Source organism: Schistocerca cancellata, chromosome 8 (genome assembly GCF_023864275.1).
Source record: "Schistocerca cancellata isolate TAMUIC-IGC-003103 chromosome 8, iqSchCanc2.1, whole genome shotgun sequence".
In the NCBI taxonomy this organism is placed as follows: Eukaryota; Metazoa; Arthropoda; class Insecta; order Orthoptera; family Acrididae; genus Schistocerca; species Schistocerca cancellata.
Window position 1 is genome coordinate 586017552 of NC_064633.1, and position 24547 is coordinate 586042098.

General features: G+C 44.1%; 1 protein-coding gene across 3 annotated transcripts in view; it reads right to left on the reverse strand.

Moving 5' to 3' along the window:
• Positions 1-24547, reverse strand: part of LOC126094809 (serine/threonine-protein phosphatase 6 regulatory ankyrin repeat subunit C-like) — a 94386-nt gene that overhangs the window by 26456 nt on the left and 43383 nt on the right. The gene's annotated exons all lie outside the window — the stretch shown is intronic.

Sequence of the window (24547 nt, forward strand, 5' to 3'; positions counted from 1 at the left end):
AATGTTTCACAATCTGTGACAATAATTTAGCAACACAAGGAAAAATAAGAGCTTTTTTTTAATGTTTGAGCATTACAGCAAAATTAGAGAAGTGATGTAGGAAATTAACAATAATATCTTTGATTGTGTAGTTCTTAAAATTCTAATAACAAATGTGCACTTTTATGGCATTAAGGGCATTTCCTCACCATACGTTAAATATCTTAACAATAGAGAACAAAGGTCCTCAGTAACAAATGATACCAAACTAATAAAATTCAGAGTGGGAAAGCATTAAATGTAGGATCCAGAATGAATTTTCACTCTACAGTGAAGTGCGTGCTGATTTTAAACTTTGTCATATCAAAACCATTTTCTGAACCATGGCTTTAACCTGGAACCTTCAGCCTTCATGGATAAGTGGTCTACTGTCTGGTAGAAGACAAGGTACTGGTGGAAGTAAATCTGTGAGGGCATGTCATGCTGGACAGCTCAGTCAGTAGAGCACTTGCGCACAAAAGGCATAGGTACAAGGTTCAAGTCCCAGTCAAGCAAAGAGTTTTGGTCTGCCCGGAAGTATTGAACATAGTATCTCACAAGATTTGGTGTTTGGCCTGCTTCTCTTCTTGACCTACATAAATTATTTACCATGGGAATGGGGAGGCTGTTCAGAAACTTACGTTTGTTGATATGTATAATGGTAAATGTCCAAAATGCATCAGTACAAAATGATCAGAAGAATAGCAAAATAGGCTTGCAACTGATTCACAGCAAATACCTTAACCCTTAATATTAGAAAAAGTCAGTCAATGCAATTCCAAAGAAATAAAAATGATTTTAGTAGCAGACAAATCAGTGGACACACACAGCATGAAGCTACAAGTCTTAATTTACAGGCATATAGATCAATTATAAACTGAGGTGGAACTGGTATGTCAGTAAGGTAATCAAACATCTTAACTCTGCTTGCTTTGCATGTAGAAGTCTCTCTTTCTCATTTTTTAGATCTACAGACAGCGGTGCTAGTACATTTTGCATACATTCGCCGAGTACTACCCAATGGCATAATCGTCTGTTGCAGTGCTGCCGAGGCTAAAAAAGTATTTATTCGACAGAAGTGTGCAGTAAGAATCTTATGTAGACATCAAAACAAGACATCTACAGGAGCCTCTTCAATAACCTTTATATTCTTTCTCTCTGAGTAATTAACCTTCTGACTGGTTTAATGCAGCCTGTAGTGACACTTTCCCTGAGTAGCACTTGCACTCAATTATTTTATGGCTGTATTCCAATCTTTGTCTTCTTGTACAGTTTCTACCATGTAGACTTCCCTCTAGTGCTATGGGAGTTATTTGTTCATGTGTTATCACGTGCACCATCATCCTGTCCCTTGTGAGTGTTTTCCATATGTTCCTTTCTTTGCCAATTCTACAGACAACCTTCACATTTCTCATCTTATCTATCCATGTGCTGCCCGCCTCACTTGTGGGACCCAAACTTGTGCCACAGGATGAATGAGATGCATCATCTCTTAGCCATTCTGGTCAATACCAGTGCAGGTACTAGTGTCATACCCTGTCATCATGTAGTATGCCACCGACACCTTTCGCCGTGACTCTGCGAGCAGCTAACAACTTCTCAGTCACGGTTTATGGCTCTACTCATCTTAAACTTAAATTTCAATTAGCATTTTGTTTTGATTGCAAATTTAACATGACAGACATCGATGAACCTGTGTTAGGCACAAACTTTCTGTGACACCACGGGCTCTCTCCAGAACTTTCATCAGTCACGCTGTTACAACCTCCCTCCAACAGACACATCGCAGGCTCCTTCATCACAATGCCCTTGCATTCGAGAATGATGACTGCTGCCTCTCTGCCACAGTTAGCTGAACTCTCATGCCTCATTCCTGACCCGGTAAATTCACTGTGCAAACTACTCGACAAGTGACACGACATCACAGCTCTATACCGCAGTCACAGTCTTCACTGAGAAGGTTCACGTCAACCTGGCATCTTGCTCACCTGGTGAGTAAGCTACTTCCTCCACAATAGATAGCTTCAATGACACGTCCGCCACCGAGACAAAACCATCTCCTTCACAGTAGTTGAGCCAACGAGCTACACAGCTACTTCTACAGCTCCCGCCGAGCCTCTACAAGCCTGCACCACAGCAACCACCACAGTTGACAGTGACCATGTCACGTTGTCCCCCACCTCAGAGTGACTACTGCTCGTCTGACTGAGGATATCCATTATTACAAACTGTACTTGTCACAGGCTACATACCTTCAAAGGACCTCCTGTCCGCGCAAAGGCACGCCGCCTATCAGGTAAGAAACTTCGCGCTGCCAAAGAGTACATTCAGGTATTCTTAACTTAGGGATCGTACATATTTCCGACAGCAGTTTGTCACCACCCATTCATCTCATCCCCAAAAAGGACTCAACTTTCAGACTTTGCAGGGATTATTGTAGGCTCAATGCTCGCAGCATTCTGGATAATTACCCCACGCACCACATTTGGGACTCTGCATTGCAATTACATGGCGCTCAGTATGTCAGCGTCATTGACTGTCATAAGACATACGTATATCACCAGATTCCAATTTACAAAGACGACATTCCTGAAACTGCCATTATAACTCCCTTTGCCATGTTCAAATACTGCTTTATGCCTTATGGACTCGAAAATGAAGCTCAGACGTGGCAACGTTTTGTGAACTATTTCTCCAGTTTCCATTTTGTTACACTTATCTCTATGACATTTTAATTATTTTCTGTGACTGCTAAAGAACACGAGCATCACCTTTCCCACGTACTCTGCATACACTCTGATAACGGTGCAGAGATAAATGACAACAAATCACAGCTGTGTCTGACGGAAGTTACTTTCCTAGGTCACACCGTGAACTCTAAAGGCATACTTCCCACATCTGAACACGCCACTCACATTAATAGCTTACCACTGCCCCTCAGTTTTCGTAATCTCTGGCATTTCTCGGGCACGATCAATTTCTTCAGGTGCCACATTCCTCATACCACCTAAAATGACTCTAGCTAATGCAGTTCATGCTAGCTCCTCCCAGCACCGATAACCCAATTTCAATCACTACTGATGCTAGTTATACCACGATTGGTGCTGTGCTGCAGCAACATATAGGCAAGACCTCTTTGCCACTGCACTTATTTTCCGAAAAGTAGTCTGCTTCTCAGCATAAGTGGTCTGCCTTTGATAGGTGACTTCTTGCTATCTACGAAGCTATACGCTACTTTCAAGAGGGTCCGAGGCACGAGATGTCAATATTTACACAGACTACCGTCCCCTCATTGATGCTCTACGTAATACTGCCAGTGATCTCCCTCCACACCTCTTTCTGCATATGGACTTCATCAGCCAATATACGGCAGACATCTGTTTTATCGAAGATGTGGATAACATCACAGCAGACTACATGTAACACATTGATACTATTACAAGCCTCTTTGACCCAGCAGAACTCTTACAGCTACAAACTACAGATCCTGAGGTGCAGTTAGTAACTACAAACAACTTCACTTCCCTCTGCATCTGACCGTGCCCTTTTCCTAGTGTCGAGCAACCAATCCTTTGTGATACATTGACAAACACATCACAGCCCCCTTGTACCTCTTCCCCTACACCAGACCATCTTTTCTCCACTACATGACTAGCTCACCTGAGCATCAGAGCAACGGTTCAGCTTGTCACTGAACATTTCGTCTGGCTGAATGTTAAGAAATACTGCTTCGAGTGGGCTTGAGCACAGGTGTTGTGCCAGCATGCTAAAGTTGGTCAGCACACTCAGCTGTCTCTTTGACACAGATTCTGAAGGGACATTTTAAACACTTACACACAGATCTCGTCGGCCCCCTATCCTCTGTGATGACCACTGCTACACTGACCACATAATAAGGAAGTCTCTTGGAACGATATCTTGGCAGATACTGTGGCCCGAGTACTCATTACCCACTGGCTCTCCTGTTTTGGCTGCCCTTCATCCATCATCACGGATCAGGGCCACCAGTTTAAATCTTTGATCTTGGACTGCTTACGGGTTCTATGCGGTGCAAAGAGATTTCTTACGACAGCTTATCACCCACAAAGTAACGGGTCGGTCGAATGCTGGCACCGAACACTGAAAGCAGCTTTAATGTGTCACTCACACTTTCGGTCCCATGGACTTCCGTGGGTTCTATTGGGCATATGCACAGCCTATAAAGGCGAAAAATGATTTGAAAGCTTCGCTTGCAGAAATACTTTACAGAAAGCCTCTCGTACCACCCGCTGAATTTGTCGAGGACCCTAATACTACCGAAGATGAGGTACTGTCCTCTCTAGTCGAGCAAGTTTGCTCTCATATTGCACACATGTGCAACCCTGGCTGCACACATGCCCACAAGCTTTTCTGCACAAGGACCTTGCAAGTTGAGACTTCATTATATTATGAAACTGTTCGTCCGACCATAACTCTGCTGTAGTAAGGACCTCATCAGGTTCTCAATTTATCGGAAAATACAATGGTGATCTTGCTAAATGGCATACCACAAACAGTCTCCCTACAACAGGTGAAACCGTCATGTGTCCTTGACGACCAGCTCTCAGATGACGAGGACTCTGAGCTCACCCCAAGTATAGTCGTGAAGAGCAACTCAATCCCTGGTGAGCGTTCAGTAGGCACTCCCACCTCGTGCTCCCTCCCTCGTTGTCAGGGCAGTGTAAGTGATAGTGTTCCTAGCAGTGAGTACTGCATGTGATGAATCTGTCAATGTTCTTCCAGCGCCCACGCCTTCTGCTGCCATGGCTACGTTCACTGTCGCTGTCTCTGCATACCCCAACGCGGATATTTCCTGGCACTGTCAGAAAGACAATTTGTTATTCGTGCACCACCTCACTCCCTCGGAGATTCTGATTGTAACCTAACGCTCATCTGAACTTTCCAATTACATACCGACTTTGTAGACTGCTCTCTTCGAGCTTCCATCAGTGATGTCTCCTTACATTTCACATCCAGTGCGATCAGCCCTCGCAACCTACGCCTATTCGTGTCCTATTCTCCCATGTGGGTCGACCTCTGCGCCAACCGGCATGCTTACAAGATTATGTCGTGTCTTCACTTCCTGCTGTCTCAATCCATCTCAATTTCTCTAACTACTCCTACCCTATGCTCCACACTCTGAGGGGGCATTCTGTGGCCGATCGATGTATCGAGTAATGTGGAATATTTGCACTAAGATCTTAGGCCTGTACTGTGGAGTCTAGGGCAGTCTTGCCTACTGCTGAACTGTGCAGTTGACTTGTGTAAATGTGTTCCTTATAATAAAGCGTTCTTCATTTAAAGTGGTGGTCAGGATGTTATTTCATTACAAAACCTTTTCCACACTCAATTTCATTGCAGCAGAATTCTTTCACTTCATCTACTTCTTTGTCACGAATTTAGATTTTAAGTTTTTTGTTGTTCTCATTTCTGCTACACCTTACATTTTTATGCCCAAAAATTTAGTCCCTAATGGAATTCATGTTTAATTAAGTGTTAATTCAAAATGAATTGTGAAACTGACAACCATAAAACTAGAAGCAAAAATAATGTTCATATAAAATAGCGGTTCTGATGTACTAGTGTAATTCTTTCAGAGTTCTATAGTGTGGTGCAATATTGTAGTTAGGAGACAAAGAGTGACACTATATCTTTTACATAGCAGCCATAGGCACAAAACAGCAAGTGTCCCTAAGATCGGACAAGAAGCCTGTCGTTGACAGAAACCTAGAGAGGTAGATTCAGGCAGCATATCTCTACATTACTTTATAAACTTGTAAACTATTATACTAGGGCTATCCATAAAGTACATTACGTTTTGGAATTAAAAATAAATAAAGTATTGGAAATTTTTTATTATATACAGATGAAAGCCACACTTAAATACTACTTTTCTACATAGTTGCCATTTAAATTAAGGCACTTATCGTAGCGATGGATGAGCTTGGAAATTCCTTCATCGTAAAATTCGGCCACCTGCTCCTTCAACCATGTGGTTACCTCTTCTTGAAGCTGTGCGTCGTCATCAAAACGCTGCATAGCCAACCACTTCTTCATTGCTGGGAATAAGTGGAAGTCGCTCGGTGCCAGGTCGGGACTGTACGGCGGATGAGGAAACAACTCACTTCAAAGATTCGAGAACTTCACGAGTGGCATTAGCCGTGTGGGCCCGGGCGTTGTCGTGAATCAGCAAGATCTTTGAGCCAAACTTTCCCCTGCGCTTGTTTTGTATTGATCTTCTGAGGTTGTGCAAAGTTTGGCAATACCTTTGAGAGTTTATTGCAGTGCCTCTTTCCAGGAAATCCACAAAAATCACACCTTTTCTGTCCCAAAAGACAGTCGCCATCACCTTCCTTGCTGACATTGTCTGCATGCATTTATTGGGTTTTTTGGGGGAATGTGTATGCCCCCACTGCATTGACTGCAATTTTGTCACGCAGTTCACATGCTTAACCCATGTTTCGTCACCAGTAACGATGCGATGGAGTAATGAGTGGCCATCTTTCTCGTAAGCGTCCAGAAACGTTAACGCTGCAGCTATTCGCTGATTTTTGTGAATCTCTGTCAAGATTTTTGGTATCCATCTTGCACAAAACTTGTGGTAACCAAGGCTTTCGGTAATGATTTCGTGCAACAAACTTCGTGAAATTTGGGGAAAACTCAGAGAGTTCCGTTACTGTGAAATTACGGTTTTCACGGGCCGCGGCATTGACTTTTCCGAGAAGTTCGGCAGTCACTATGCTGGGTCTTCCACTTCGCTCTTCGTCGTGAACGTTAGTTCGGCCATTTTTAAATTTTATGACCCATTGACGCACTCCACCTTCAGTGATTATGTTGTCCCCATACACTTCACAAAGCTGCCGATAGATTTCTATCGGTGTACAGTTTTTTGCAGTCAGAAACTGTATTACAGTACGCACTTCACACTTCGCGGCATTTTCAATTCACGCTGTCATTTCAAACTGTCTCAGTAACTCAACGGAGTACACCACGAACCTCTCACTAGCACGGCAGGATGCCGACTGAGCGGTAGAGGTGGCAAAAAATAACGTAACTGATAGAAATAACCGGTTACTGAGAAGTAACGGTTACTGCGATAACCGTTCCTCTGATTCTGGCAGTTATTTCAATAACTGTTTACTGTCAACAGTGCCTCGCGCCATCTGTTGACCGAAGATCGTACTGCGCATTTGGAAGGCGTTCTATAGACCATGGGAATAACTGTGAGACTGCGCGCCATCTGTTGATAAGAACTGTGTACTATTTCGTGGGCCTTCGTTACTTTTAGCATAAACAATTAAATAAAGTTAATGTCCGAGCCGTGGCTGATAGGAGCTGCAGTATACGCATTAACAAGTACGGTCGTTCCCTTAAGCCACCGCCTTACGTGTTAATTTAGCTTGGACGGGTAGTAGAAGGAAAGTTACTTAGGAATTCGAGCGACTATGGAAATAACTGTCAGAGACCGGTATTCTCCTCTGGCAGTTATCGTTATTGGCTCGTAGTTCTAGTTCTCTGGTAGTTATCGGGCTACCACCACAGATAACCCGGAAGCTGGTAACGGAATAACTGTGTGTCTAGACGTTCCTGACTCGGTGACTCCAGTTAAAGGTCGTAGTTCCAGGTGATATTTCCAGAGAGGATAGTAACTGGAGCGAACAAATATTTTTGTACTGCTACGGAAATAGCCGCTGGCCATCGCGAATGACAAATAACATGTCAGAAAGTATAACATAATACAGTGGAATATAATAATTATTATCCTCATCATTTGTCAGGAGATTGCCAAAATATGTGAATATATCACAGTAACTGCTAATATTTACAGAATTGGTACACTGACAGAATAAAACACAGTTACGTACTTTTAATAAATTTATCGTACACAGAATACCCGATATTCACTGTTGCAACCAAGTGCTGTCAAAACTGAAATATAGCAGAATTTTTACCTAAGCTGGTCTATCAGTCTCTGTTACGATATTCATCTACAGAGTAGAAGGAGGGGTCGATGGAAGCGTCTGATTCCACCCGTCTGCTTCGACGTAAAGGTGTTGTGGTGTGTGAATGTCATTACGGCACGGTGTTTATGAGTTGGTTTTTGTGTGTGTGTGTGTGTGTGTGTGTGTGTGTGTGTGTGTGTGTGTGTGTGTGTGTGTGTGGGGGGGGGGGGGGCTGTCAATCTAGGTTGCAGTGCCGGAATTTGCTGGTGGTAATTAAATTTTTTTTTTTTTCTAGCTGTGATGTTTTGTGTATTTATGATGTATTGAATGTGATTTAATTTATGTAGGGATGATTGATTTGTGGACTTTTGGGATTGTGGTTTTATTTTTCGCAGTTGTAGGTGTTGGTTTTTTGGCATCAGTAGCTGTGGTGGACCTATATAGGTCACCGGAAATGACCGATTCCCATTTTCATAGTTGTGTGTGTTGATGTTTTAGTATCGTCATCTGAAGTTGACCTATATAGGTCAAGGGAAATGTCTGATTCCAATTTTCGTACTTTTAGTTGTGGGTATTGGTGTTTTGGTATGGTCACCTATAGTTGACCTATATTGTTCAAGGGAAGTGTCCGATTCCTGCAGATTTTTGTTGGTGTAGCAGAATGCTGTAATTTTTTTTTCTTTTTGTTCTTCATTTTGTGTTTTGGGATCATGGTGTGTTTTTTTTTACTAGCTTGTCCTCACCCTAAAACCCCCAACTTCCCGCAGTTGTCCCATTGGTTTGATTGTATTTTTGGTGGGAAATGTTATTGTATTATTTATATGTATCTTCGTGTTTGTTGCCATGTGTATGTAGTGACGTCATAGACACACTTAAAATAGCCATTTCCGGCATATTGATGACAGGTGGAATCAGACCCTTCTGTATCAAATAGTCTTTCAAACACACTGTAAACACACTGCCTTATCTGAAACCAAGTTTTTAATGGTTGCTGACTTGCTGGCAGTTTATTGAAAATGCATGTTCCTGAATATTGGACCCCTTTTGGACCAAGGTAAGTAATTTTAGGTCTTTATGTAGATTGCTGTTCCCATTTCTAGTACTGATATTATGTATTAAGCTATTGGTTGGAAATACTTGTAACAAATTTCATAAAGGAATAAATATATTAGGAAGCAGTGGTTAGAATACAAAGTTCCTTGAACAGGTTCCTACATGATGTTCTTGAATTGATACCACAAACGATTTTTATTACACGCTTTTACATGCGAAAAACTTTTGCTACGTTTGATAAGTTCCCACAGAATATGCTCCCTTATGAAATAACAGAATGAAAAATTGTGGTATGCCCTTCCCAACTGAATTTATTATCGAGTTGTAGTCCCAGAAATTTAACACTGTCAATCTTTTCGATCTGCATGTCTTAATATGTTATAAACATGCTGTCGCTGGAGAAATCGAGCATTTTGCAAATCTGACATAAAACTTGGATTAGCGTACTCACACTTTCCCCAATAGGACTAGCTTTTACAGCACAGGAGTAAACGAATCTGTCACATTACGTATATTTTTTGTTGTATTATAAGGCTGTACACTTTATTCTATTATGTGAGCAGCACAAGAAATTAAGCTTCGAATTTAACCTACAGTACTCAGTTTACATATTACTTTATACTTAAAAACGCACGTTGTTAACATTTTACTTAAACAGTGCTTTGGCGAAGTTCCGCGTACTTTCTGTCGTTCTAACATCAACTAAAATGTACCCGGAGTTAATAAGCTAAGGTTATGACACGATTCATACGACATTCCTGCTATTTCACACTACTCGCAGTTATACTGATAACTAAACTGATGGATTCCAACTATGTCGTTATTTAACTGTCGGAGTTATCGGTATTCGCTAGCGAAAAATAACTTGGCAGTTATTAATAACGGTTAACGATAACGGTTATCAAAGAATAACTGGAACTGTGATAACGGTTACTCCAGAATAACCGTTTGGCCCACCTCTACTGAGCGGCGGAATGCCATGACACCAAGATGGCCGCGCTAGCCCCGCCCCTAACGGACACAAACGAAAACGTAATGTACTTTGTGGATAGCCCTCGTATTAATGCCCATTAGAGATGGGCAAACTGAAACACGTAAATGTTTCGAAACACATGAAACAGTACAATGTGTTTCGAAACAGTGAAACAGTTTGTGTTTAGTAATCTAATAAACCTACACATTTTATCATCTTGAATGTCTACTGTATAAGTATGTCCATATAAACACAAATGAGGTGCGAGAGCGCTAATCATAACGCAGAAAGTATGAAACTATCACTTAGGCGTATTTCCTGCAGCAAATGCGCTGCTTTTGTGTCATGTGACTTTCATACTTTTCAATTGGCTGAGGAAAGCCTTAGCTGAAGACAGAAGAACCACCACGAACGGAATTGGAGGTGGGAGCAAACTGCAGAAACAACAGATATGCTACTGGGATTCCCACATTCCATTAGTATGGCTAATATACGCATCCTGCTAATTTCCATGCACTCAAAGGGAATCATTGTGGATAATAGACACAGTGACTATAGACTCACAAATAACGCCAAATAATTCGAATAAATAACAAAATATAACAGAAAAAAATTTGTGTTTCGAGCCGTTACTATGAATTTGCGATGCTTCCCTTTCACCATTACACTATCAGTGATATGTCAAACAGATTGCTTGCAATTATACCTACATCAAATTTATATACATGTCTAATAACTGTCACTCTACGCCTTTTTTTATTTAAAATGTTGTAGTCTTACTTGCGTTTCTTAATATGATTACTGTACATGAACAGAGAAGCGTATGTTATAAAGAAAGTGAAATTTGACTGAATGATTTTCACATATTTATTATTTTGAATGCGAATAGTATGCGTTGTTTTATTGTTTGGTTAGTGTTTATAAAGCAGATGTTACGCCATTTCGGAATAGGACAGTCAGCTAGAAATGAAGCTTTATTTTCGGATATCTTCAGCTTCACGCTATTGCTTATCAAAAGATTTCGACACTCTTGAAAGTGTTTCATGAAGTAGTATGTTGTGTTTCAGTACCTGTGCCGAGCCCGAATCTCGTCCGACACAGAGCAGAATGAAACATCACTGTTTCGATACAATTAGTCCGTTCCAGGCGCAGGTGGACTGAAACAGTCTTATTTTGAAACAACGATACAGTTTGTGTGTGTGGCTCGAGATCCGAGACAGGGGCGGAATGTAACACCACTGTTTCGAAACAGTGAACCATAGCCGTTCCGAAACACTGAAACAGTTCCAGGTATCGATACACTGTATCGAAACATAGAAACAGTGGCCAAGTCTAATGCCCATAAAGGAACATAATGTTCTGTTTTAAACAATGTAATGCTGATTTTCTATAACATTCTGAACCACGCAAAGTTGTAAAATATTGAGTATGGAAGCATGTCGAAAACCAGTCGGTGAGAACGTTTCTTGGTGGGGGCAAGAGTGAGGGAAGACACGTGACTGTGCGTCCCTGATGACGAGCACCATCTTCAGCGGCCTGCGCTGCTGCACACAGCAGGGTGTGCCACGATGCAACCTGCAGCTCGTCAACATGCTGTAAACTCCAGCGGCACTCCCGCTTCTGTTTTGCAGACTCCAGTTGAATTACAGGCTAAGTGAGCTCGTAACACTTAGGTGGCATGAGTACTGGTCTCAGACGTAAAGATGGCTGCCATTCACTGCGCCATATAGAAGCAGGCATCACTATTCTGATGGCTCCAAACAGGAGACTTTCCTTGGCTGTTCTGTGGTGTTCCCTGATCATGTTACCCGGATTCGCCTCCCTGCTGAATATACCGTTTTCGCAGCGGAGCTCCACGCGATCCTGACGGCACTGGAGCAGATGCATCGTGTTCGGGGCGATCGATTTCTTCTCTGCTCCGATTCTCTTAGTGCCTTACAATCACTGCAGAACCTATACCCGACTGAGGAGATGGTCCAGCTGATACATGACCAACTGTACTTGCTCCAACGGCGGGGTAAAGAGGTATCCTTCTGCTGGGTGCCTGGTCATGTCGGCATATGGGGCAATGAACAGGCTGATCGGGCTGCCAAGCAGGCCTGCAGAGAGCGGGATGTGGTCCAGTGTCCTATCCCCTTGCAGTCACTCATCGCTGCACTCCACAGGAAGTGCATGGAGTTGTGGGAGGACGAATCGCTGGCGGTGACGGCCAATAAACTGCGGTCGGTAAAGTCGACCACTCGGCCGTGGCGTTCCTCCTGCCGGCTGCTCAGGCGGGAAGAGGTGGCCCTCACACGTCTTCGGATCGGGCACTGCCCTCTGACACATAGCTATTTATTACGGCGGGAGGATCCTCCGTTTTGTGATGCTTGTGGTGTGCACATCTCTGTCCGGCACATTTTAACAGATTGCGTTTTATACCGTGATGCAAGGGCAGAAGCACAAGTTGATGGGGATCTGCCCTGTGTTTTAACTAACGATGAGACGTGTGTGTCTAGGGTTTTTAAGTTTTGTGATGTGTCTCGACTCTGGCCTAAACTTTTAGGCTGGCGGTTTTAGTGTATTGCAGAGTGGCTGACTCCTCCCTTTTTTCCTTGCGGTCAGCCAGCCACTTCCATCTGCTCCATTGTTTTAGCTCCCTCTACCTTTTTCTTCCTGTGTTGTCCGTGTTTTACTGCTGACGCCCTGCTTCATCCCACGCTTCGGTGTGGGTGAGCACATTTTTCCATGATTGTTCCCTGTGTTTTATGTTCCGTTTGATGTAAATGTTCTGAGTTTTTTTCTTGACACCCGTCTCACTATGATACTGAACGGGCGCTGAAGACCTTGCTGTCGTGCGCCCACAAAACCCTTCTACTACTACTACCTATCACCACCACCTCGAGTAGTGACTCAAATTCATTGACTTACGTAAGTGCTACTTCGTAAGTGACCTCAATTTGGTAGTGAATGTTCAGAAATGCTTGTGTTTCTTTGTTGGGAATGAATATAACGCCTAGAAAATATTTTGCATTATTTATCATGTCACAAAGCCTTGAGCACCATCTGTTGAGCAGCGATACATTCACCAGCAACATGGTGAGGGGTGGCGGGGGGGGGGGGGGGGGGTCCTGTGCATCCAGAAGCGCTGGATCAGCTTTCGCCTTTTCTGTTATCTTCCTTCTTTTTCTCCATATAAGTTGTAATGCTGAGAGAATCTACAACGGAAGCTGAGCGAACCATTCTGCACCCAGTACGGTGTGCTTCCTTCAATCACTGGGCGGCATGAGGATGTTTCTATGGCACTTTTACGTTGCAATTTACACTCGGCAGTTTAACGGACATACAGCCGGTGCCAGAATTACCAAATCTAAAAATTACGTCCCTTATTTATCTCCATTTAGAGCTAAATGATTATCTCTAAAATAGTTACTAGATATTCTAAGTTTGCTTCTGTTCTGTTCCATCTGGCTCCCCAAGTCATTTCGAGTCGCAATGAGAGTAGTATCGACAGCATAAAGAACAGATTTTCATGCCGTGATAACAGGCAGGTTATTTTCATAAATCAAAGAAAGTCCAGGCACAGAAGTTTGCGGAACGCCTCTAGAAACCTTTCGAGATCCACAGTGATTGTTATTAAAGTTCAAGTTTTGTTTCCTGTTACTAAGATACGATTCTACAAGAGAATTGTGTTAGAATTTAAGGACTCACAGAACCAAACGTCTCGCTTGGATCTATTGCGAATGATTGTGTCTTAAAGACGCCATGTAGTGTGACATTCTCAACAGCTTTCAGCGTTTATGGGTTGGTCCTTCCACAGTACTAAGGGTAAGAGCTACTCCATTAAATGAGCACAATATTTCGCCTGAAGGCTCCGCAGTTTAAGCACAGAATTATGCATTTAAACGAAGTCTGTGGCTCGTGTAGAAGAGTAGCCTAGCTAAACGAAAAACGAAACTTGAGTTTTGAATAGCTGACACGGCGGGAAACGTTAAGGATATTTAACTATTCCCACTTTCCATGCGTGCAACAGGACAACATTTGAAATCGCTGGCACATCAGTGGATTCCGACGTCCCCCGAGAGAATGTGCACGGAGATGCGGACTGCGTCTTCGAGTTACAACCGACTCTGAAGCCGGCTGCGCGTGAATCGATAACCCGCGCCCACGTTGGCGCCACGCACTGCCGGGCAGCCCCTGCCTGTTGCACTCGTGCCAGCATGCGTATCGCACCAGTTCAGACTGCTTTACTGAAGAGTCAATAGTGGCGTCCGCTCTCATCACTCATTGGTAACCTACACAAATCAGTGATGTTATGGATCCCAGCAGACTGGCTGTAGCAGCGGCGCGGGAAGTTGGCCGTCGGCCCCCAAAGCACTAACACTAAAGGCCCGTCCACACGCAACGATCTGTCTGCGCAAATGTCTGCGCACATCACATCTACGCAGACAGATCGTTGCGTGTGGACAGAAGATTTGCATCAACCTGAGGTGTGTGCAAACCTGGAAGTTGGAGTTGGAGGTTTGAGCGAAACCTCTCAAATCTGTGGGTTCAAACCACATCTGCGCAGACAAGTTGGAGCGTGTGGTCAGGAGATCGCCGCAAATCTGGCGCGAATCAGCTGTTTGTTCAGTCTAGTGTTTGTATTTGTGCGCACAGGGCATTAAAATGGCTGATACTCGTCAGTGTTCTCGAGAGTTTGTAAGTGAATTCGTTGAAGTATATAGAAACCACCCATGTTTGTGGAAGATTAAAAGTAAAGAATATAGTGACCGAGACAAAAAAGGCAGCAGCATACAATGCTCTAATTGAAAAATTGCGGGCAGTTGACGCCTCGGCAAACAGAGAAACGATGATAAAAAATAAAAAAAATTTAAAAATTCGTTGCGAACTGGCGGAATTATTTGCGGATGGATGTCGAAACTTATAATTATCTCTTAAAGCTTGTAACCCCTCATATTATGAGAAAAAACACTTGTATGAGAAGGGCAATTTCTCCTCATGAACGGCTGGCGGTAACATTAAGATTCCTAGCAACAGGAAGGAGCTACAAGGATTTGGAATTTTCAATTGCAATATCGAAACAAGCGTTGAGTAAAATAATACCCAACACATGTGAAGCTATTTACGCTGTCCTGAAGGATGAGTTCATGAAGGCAAGTCAAGTAAATTAAGTCTGTCAGCGAACTGTTTACCGAAAAGAGTTATCCAAAGTTCAGAAATCTAGAAGATCTGGTGTAAGAGTAGGTCAAGTACACCAGCCAACGTTATGGTATTTTGATTTGCTTGGCTTTCTTAGTGATCAAGAAACGCCAAGACCAAGCAGGAGTACAATTGAAGATGAAATTGGAGTGTCAATGTGCCATGAATTGGAACACGAGGTAATGTAAAACAAAACAGGTTCGCCCTGCAACTCTCAATTGAAGATGAAATTGGAGTGTCAAAGTGCCATGAAATGGAACACCGTGTAATGTAAAACAAAACAGGTTCGCCCTGCAACTCTCACAGTAAATGTACATGAGAAAACTGCTTTCGCTTTAGCAGCCACTGTCTACACCATTTTGACCGCTTTCTCTGTTTCCTGCGGTTGGTCTGAATGTTTTTTGCAACACAAGTTGCGAACAGAGACCACAACAGAACTTCCTTCATTTCTATATTTCAAAATAACTGAATTAAATTTTTGACGTTTACGGGGAGCGTAGTCGCTTGCCACTGATATTTCTTTTCTACACCGACAGATGGCGGGCGTGTAGTAGATTGGGGTTTGTGTCGTGTGAACACACCACATTTGCAGCGATCTTTTGCATGTACAGACATCTGCGCCGATGTCTGCGCAGACAGATCGTTGCGTGTGGACCGGCCTTAATACCTCATGTCGGCTGTTTTGTTTCAGACTGCTGCCGCTCTTTGCGACACAAACTTCGGAGACTGATTCCAGACTAAGTGTTGTTGTGAGCGGATGATTAATTTATTAATAACAATAGTAGTACTCATATTTAAATGCCTTATGCAATATGAGACACGATTACAAAATTAATGTTTACTACTAATTCTACTCACTGCGCTTTTGTAATACAACATTTTTATTGTGATTTCATATTCCTTGCTATAGAAATGTACCGCATTTGAAGACGGCTATCTTTGTAATGCACATTCTTGAATCCGTGTTACTTCCGTGCCAAAATTTATACCATAACATCCGGTCGGTACGAGTCGTTTGTGCCCTTGAGTTGTCGGTACTACAAGACAATGAAACATTACCATCCCTCCCACACTCTCTAAAATTCTAAGCGGGCAGTAGCCGCGCTAACACTCAGCCCGTAAGGTCACGCCGAACTCACAAACGTCAATTAAAAAAACACTGTCGTCAGGCCATGAGTGGCCTACCAGGACCATCCGACCGCCGTGTCATCCTCAGAGAGGATGCGGATACGAGCACACCGCTCTCCCGGTCGTGACGATGGTATTCTTGACCGAAGCCGCTACTATTCGGTCGAGTAGCTCCTCAATTGGCATCACGAGGCTGAGTGCACCCCGAAAAATGGCAACAGCGCATGGCGGCCTGGATGGTCACCCATCCAAGTGCCGACCACGCCCGACAGCGCTTAACTTCGGTGATCTCACGGGAGCCGGTGTAGCCACTGCAGCAAGCCGTTGCCCAATTAAAACCAAGCACATCTTAAAATGTTACTATCTTAAGTATTTTTTATCTGCTACCGAGCAGGATAACGACACCTGAGTAGCCGTTAGATCACTTTTTTGGCTTCGACTGTTCGTTGCTAGATGCAATTGTTATGAAATAAGATAGAACCACGGCCCGCAGTTTGACGACGACCTCTGACCAATTAATCAGTCACGGACCATTTAAGTTCAGTGTAACGTCCTTTCAAACTGTAACTACGCACTAATTTGCAAGTTCAAATAGGTCCGAAATGCGAAGGTGTAAAAAATTCAAGGGACTGGACACGATCACTATTTCACAATGCTATTAAACAAGGAGAAATTTCTACATTCTGGCATAAGAAATTGAGCCTTTGAATAAAACGGAAATGTTGTTGTTGTTGTTGTTGTTGTTGTGGTCTTCAGTCCTGAGACTAGTTTGACGCAGCTCTCCATGCTACTCTATCCTGTGCAAGCTGCTTCATCTCCCAGTACCTACTGCAACCTGCATCCTTCTGCAGCTGCTTAGTGTATTCATCTCTTGGTCTCCCTCTACGATTTTTACCCTCCACGCTGCCCTCCTGTACTAAATTGGTGATCCCTTGATGCCTCAGAACATGTCCTACCAACCGATCCCTTCTTCTGGTCAAGTTGTGCCACAAACTTCTCTTCTCCCCAATCCTATTCAATACTTCCTCATTAGTTATGTGATCTACCCATCTAATCTTCAGCATTCTTCTGTAGCACCACATTTTGAAAGCTTCTATTCCCTTCTTGTCCAAACTATGTATCGTCCATGTTTCACTTCCATACATGACTACACTCCATACAAATACTTTCAGAAATGACTCCCTGACACTTGAATCTATACTCGATGTTAACAAATTTCTCTTCTTCAGAAACTCTTTCCTTGCCATTGCCAGTCTACATTTTATATCTTCTCTACTTCGACGATCATCAGTTATTTTGCTCCCCAAATAGCAAAACTCCTTTACTACTTTAAGTGTCTCATTTCCTAATCTAGTTCCCTCAGCATCACCCGACTTAATTCGACTACATTCCATTATCCTCGTTTTGCTTTTGTTGATGTTCATCTTATATGTTCCTTTCAAGACACTGTCCATTCCATTCAACTGCTCTTCCAAGTCCTTTGCTGTCTCTGACAGAATTATAATGTCATCGGCGAACCTCAAAGTTTTTATTTCTTCTCCATGGATTTTAATACCTACTCCGAATTTTTCTTTTGTTTTCTTTACTGCTTGCTCAATATACAGATTAAACAATATCGGGGAGAGGCTACAACCCTGTCTCACTCCCTTCCCAACCACTGCTTCCCTTGCATGTCCCTCGATTCTTATAACTGCCATCTGGTTTCTGCACAAATTGTAAATAGCCTTTCGCTCCCTGTATTTTACCCCTGCCACCTTTAGAGTTTGAAAGAGTATTCCAGTCAACATTGTCAAAAGCTTTCTCTAAGTCTACAAATGCTAGAAACGTACGTTTGCCTTTCCTTAATCTTTCTTCTAAGATAAGTCGTAAGGTCAGTATTGCCTCACGTGTTCCAGTATTTCTACGGAATCCAAACTGATCTTCCCCGAGGTCGGCTTCTACTAGTTTTTCCATTCGTCTGTAAAGAATTCGTGTTAGTATTTTGCAGCTGTGGCTTATTAAACTGATAGTTCGGTAATTTTCACATCTGCCAACACCTGCTTTCTTTGGGATTGGAATTATTATATTCTTCTTGAAGTCTGAGGGTATTTCGCCTGTTTCATACATCTTGCTCACCAGATGGTAGAGTTTAGTCAGAACTGGCTCTCCCAAGGCCGTCAGAAATAGAAAATCAAAATAAAATCCTAAGGTTGGTTTTAACACCTCCTACTTGTACATCCCGCAAACCACCGAACGGCGTGGGAGAGGGTACATTCCATTGCGCAAGTCGGGGCTTCTTACCTTACCATTGGCGTATGGATTAATGTAATTTTATCTTTGCGGTATCTACGAGAGCGATACAGCTCAGGCGTTAATATATTCCTGGAGTCCTCATTTAAGTCTGGTTCTTGAAACCCTGTAAGTAGGCCTTCACGAGACAGTTGGCGTGTGTGTACAACAATTTCTCTGTTCAGACTTTTCAGCATCTCCGCAACACCTTTTCGCAGGCCAAATAAACTTGCGAGCATACGTGTTGCCCCTGTGTGTGCATTCAGCACCCCCTGTTAGAACTATCTGGTATGGGGCCGCACTCATTTGAACAATATTCTATGTCGTTGTTGTTGTTGTTGTTGTTGTTGTTGTTGTTGTTGTTGTTGTCGTCTTCAGTCCTGAGACTGGTTTGATGCAGCTCTCCATGCTAATCTATCCAGTGCAAGCTCTATCTCCCAGTCGCAAAAAAGTATTCGTAAGTAATCTTCTTTGTAAACTAATTAGATTTTCTCGTTATCCTACCAATGAATCTACGTCTGCTATCTGCGTTACGTTCGACTGCATCTATGTGATCATTCCACTTCATTTCCCTATATATTGTGACTCTTAGGGTATCACGTTTCTTCGTTACTCGATGTACACACTACTAACAGTTTTGAACACTTAAACCAGGATGCCAGTCTCTGCATCTCTTCAAAGTCTTATTGACTAATTGTGGAACTGTTTTCAGGTAGTACATTATAGATAACTGTACAGCTGAAAAATGTCTGAGGTTGCTACTGACATTGCCTGCAAACATCATTAATATACAACACGAGTAGCAAGGGTCCCAACGCAGTTTTCTGGGGTGCACCCGAAGTTACTTCTATATCCAAGATAACGTGTTGCCTCCTAACTGCCAAAAAATCCCCAATCCAGTCGCAAATATTTCACAATCCAGCCACAAATGTCATTTCACACCCGTAGTTTATAAGCGTTGATGCGAAACTGAGTCAAGAGCTTTTCGGAAGTCAACGAAAGCTGCACCTACGTGATCCACGGATTTCAGAATGTCACGGGCAGAATGCGAGAGTGGGATTCCGCATGATCAGTGTTTTTGAAACACTAGCTGATTTGCAAGGCGGAGGCCACTCCGAGATACTTCATCATATGTGAGCTCGGAGTATGTCCCAAGATTCTATGGTCGTTGGACGCCGATGACATTTTACTGCAATTTTGTGCACCACTTCTACTCTCCTCCTTGCGGACGGGTGCGACTCAAGCTTCCTTCCAACTATTGCTATTGGGCACAGTTTCTTTTTCTTTTTTTGTTCGCTAGATCTACGGTATATTGTGGTTCAAAAGAGGAGATGGGTCAGCCACGAATTCTGTATAGAATCTCAAAAGGATTCCATCGGACCCTTAGGCCGTATTCAGTTGCAGCAACTTCAGCTGTTTCTCAACTCGGTGACACCGAATATGGGTGACTCATCTTTGCAGTGGTTCGAGAATTAAACCCTGTCAGTACTCCTGTTTCTTCTTCCTTTGAAGAGCAACTCTGCTTCGCTGGGCATGCTCCTATCGAAAATGCTACGTCCTTCCCTTCCTCCGATTTCGAACTCACCCACTCAGCCAGTTACACAATTAACAGAGAAACAGAATAAAATTAAGCTATCATTAAAGATTTAAATGCAAATCGCGAAAAAAGATACAGCTTTGGTCTTGGTTTTTCACTACACATATTCGACTTATTACTACTTGACCTACTTAGGATCTGGGGAAACAACGTCAATATAGGCCACTACTGAAAAACCCGGTAGTATTGAGTAGCCAAGTCACGAGCGGGCATCATTTTCGAAACTAGGGGAAATAGCTTCACAGAGCCATATTTGCATTCTAAATTATTGGTTAGATTTTATCCAGGCTGGATTCCCTTTCGACACGAGTTCAAGACTTTTTTTGCCACGTGATATAAGTAAAAGGTAATTTGAGTTTAACCAAGTCGAAGATACCTTTCAGTGATGAAATAAACTTCTAAGACTAGTATCCGATGAGATAGCATCCACATACACTACAACCTATTGTTCACTGCATGACAGAGGGCTATATTCGTGGCAATTTTAGCGATTTAGTGTTTTTATTTTTTTTTATTTCCCACAAGAGAAAGATGCTGCAACATCTGAATGTGCACAGCATCTGGCCCTGGGGCAGAGGATAGGGATGAACTGAGAGCATGATCTAGCTCCCTCATAGTAAAGACGGCGTTGTAGCATTCCCGATTCTGAGAAGAGAAGGGTATTGCGCGAGCCTCCTCCTCTCGTTGCTGATGGTGGAAGGCAGGGTGATAGTGGGAAGAGCACGAAACTTCAGCAAAATGGCTGCCCAAGGTGTTTGAGATAGCAAAAGGTTCCACAATAGCATTGTCTGCTATGGTTCAAATGGCTCTGAGCACTATGGGACTTAACATCTATGGTCATCAGTCCCCTAGAACTTAGAACTGCTTAAACCTAACCAACCTAAGGACATCACACACATCCGTGCCGAGGCAGGATTCGAACCTGCGACCGTAGCAGTCGCGCGGTTCCGGACTGAGCGCCTAGAACCGCTAGACCACCACGGCCGGCTGCTACTGTCAGGCCGGAAATTGGCGAATGGATCTTGGTCCCAGAGAGCTATTGGAAATTGGCCCACACGACAGAGGAAGGGGTGGAACTGTTAAAAGAATTAGTGAATGAAATCCACCTAGCTTTTTGCTATCCGGAAGAACGCGGCGACACACGAGTTAAAAACGCGGAGAGCACGTCTCCGTGCGCGAATTGCATCGTGGCATGCCTCAGCCCACTAAGGGACTGGGACACGTCGTGATAAAGAGGAAGTGCAAGGAATGGAACGTTCTGCAGCAGTAAGGATAACGTTTGTGAGATATTCCACCTGGTCTTCATAACTGGGGAAATCTTGTTCTTCGAAGGTCGCCAGGGAGGAGTAAAGCCGCCACTCAGCCTTTGTAAGCCGCCATTTGGGTGTGCCACAGGTGGGGTAGGGGTCAACAAATGGATAACAAAGGGGAAATGGTTGCTCGGGCAGGCGTCAGAAAGAACGGACCACTCAAGGCGATGGGCATGCTGGACAGTGCAGAAGGATAAATCTAAACGGGAATAGGTGTGCAAGGAGTTGGAAAGGAAAGTGGTTGCTCCAGTGTTAAAGCAGAAGAGGTTGAGTTGATCAAGATGATCAGCCAAGAGGGAACCTCTGACAGGTTCTGGGAGAACCCCAAAGGGAATGATGCACATTAAAGTCACCAAGTAGCAGAAAAGGGAGAGATAGCTGCCCAATAAGCTGAAGGAAGTCTGCTCTGGTGATATCGAATGGTGGAGGGATATAAATGGTACAGAGGGAAAAACTCAGGCAGGAAAGAAAAAGGGAAACTACAACAGCTTGAAGGTGGGTAGTCACGGAGATGGGTTGACTTTCAATGTCATCCCATATGAGCAGCATGACGCCCCCATGACATGGAATTCCGACCTCAGAGGGAAGGTCAAAACGAACCAGGAAGAAATGTGAAAGCTAAAAGCAGTCATGAGGGCGCAATTTCGTTTCCTGGTGGCAGAGTACAAGGGGACGCTGCGATGCTAAAAGCAGCTGTAAATCCCCTTTGTGGGACTGAAGGCCGCTAATTTTCCACTGGAGGAGAGGTATCATTAGGAAGAGATGCAGGGGTGACACTCGGCGGCTGCCGGGCGACAGCCTGTGAAGAGTCGCTGCTAAATGGCACAGAGGCACGAGGATCCTACTCCATGGGGTCCACAGAAGCATCGGCTTGCTTGTGCTGTCGGTCTGTGGAGTCCAATGCTGAAAAAATGGTTGGCGGTGTGCACCGGCGACACGGAGGCTGGCCAGGCTAAGGTATCACGTGGCAGCACTGTTGAAGAGGATCTTCGAGTCAGGGAAGTATAGACCATTTGCCTTTGGTGGACTACTTCAAGCCTTTCCGGTTAGAGGAAGACTCAGGTGTTGTTTGGCTGGAGGGACGTAGGGAGTCTTCACGGGAGTACTCCTCCTGACCTTTCCGGCCTACCAGTTGTGTAGCTGGTGGCTTCGCCCCTTGAGACGAGAGTTTGATGGCTTGTTGCACAGCTGGATTGGAGGCATGGCGATGCTACCTTAGCACAACCTCGGGGATGAATTTGAGGTTGAATGTCTGCATGGCCATGTCCTTCATAGAGCGAGGGGTAACAAGAACAGAACTATAGGTGCCAGGCGGGATAATACAGGGTTTGTGACTAGCGAGCGACTGGGTAAGGCACTTTTTCCTTTACTCAGATCTCTTCAACAGCCTGATCATCAAGATACACGGGACAATCCCAAGAGGAGGTGGCACAGCCGCCATTGCAGTTCATACAGTGGGAAGGAGGAGGTGCACATCCCTACCACGAGTTACACATTTGGCTGGGTGTTGACAAGACGTTCTAATGTGGTTGAAACGGTGACACTGGTAACAGTGCATCGGGTTCGGAATGTACGGCAGGATTGTGATAATTTCACAGCCTGCTTTGATTTGGGTGAAAGCACACCTCTATCTAAGCTGGGAAAAAGAGTGCAGGTTGGCACTAAGGAAGAATCGACATTTTTCATCACTCGATGATCAGAGAGGTAAGATTGGATTTCGTCTTCGGTTAGACCGTCAAGCAGCCTAGTGTAAATAATACCACGGGGTCTCGAAATGAACGTGGTAGCTGTGGAGAAGCGAGGCGGCAAGCAGTTGTGCTTGGGAATCAGAAGTAGTTCCCAAAAGCAAAGTGCCACTTTGTAAATGAGAGCAGGATCTCACAGGGCTGGCAATTGCAACAACATCTTTCTGAACAATAAACGGATTTACCATGGTGAAGGACTGACCTTTTTCAGTACGTGAGACCACGGGGAACCGTGGTGTAGTGGGAAGGGCCATTGAATCATTAGCCTCATTACGTTTACGCTTTGTTGACATTGCTTGTGAAGATGATTGGCTCATTGCGGGAAAATGCCCCATAATTGCCAGTGTCTCTGATGGTGTGCTCCTTCCAACTGGGAGCCCCTTCACAAGGGGGTGCATCCACCTTAGGCGATTGTTCACACCTCCTGAACACCTGACAGAGGGACCAATCGGCAATTTGGTGAGGTTGTGGCTCCTTCCTGGGCCTGGCCTGTACCAGTGGGTACGTGTAAACCCTACCTGTCGACCTGGGGCTGAAAATTACGCGTTACCCAGTCACCTGTTAGGTGTCGGACGCTCGAGCCGGCCTTCAGGAGCACACAGGGAGGAAGAAGAAAAAGAGGAACCTCAAACACCGAAGCAGAGGAACGAGAGAAGGGAAACAAAAAGGAAAATGGAGCGAAAAAACAGTGGTGAGACTTATTACGTTAGCGTCAGACAATGCAGAACATTCCCAATAACACGCCAGACATGTTCTCCAAGGGAGGGGAAAAAGATTAGCAAGAGGATAAACATGTGGCACGGAAGAAGAGCAAAGAAGCTGCAAAGGCTGGGGCCCCGTATTAGCCAAGCACGAACCTGTCAAAGTGTGACGAGCTTACTGAGAGTGTGTGGAGGAAGGTGGGGGGAGTGGCAACGGGGAAGGAGTGAGGATAGGGAGGGAGGGGCAGGTGAAGGAAATGCAGCCAGGGAATGAAGAATGGCCGCAATAGCTCGGGGTCCGGAGTGCGCCACGCACGAGCTCACGGAAGAGCTGTGACCCTCTGAGAGAGTTAGAGTGTGGATGAGTTGAGAATTTTGAGTCTGACAGGAGTTGTGCTAGACAGGGGCTGGATGGGGCAGTGGTCAGTGCACGTGCCGAGCAAGCTGGAGGCCTCGGTTCGAGTCCTGGTCTGACAAATTTTTCACGTTCCCCATTGATTTAAAACAATACCCACTAGCAGATAATGCGTCATTTCTTTATGTATAGCAGAAGACATCCAGAAGAATAACCGAGACATGGATTATGTTTTAATTTGTCATTGTTTCATACTC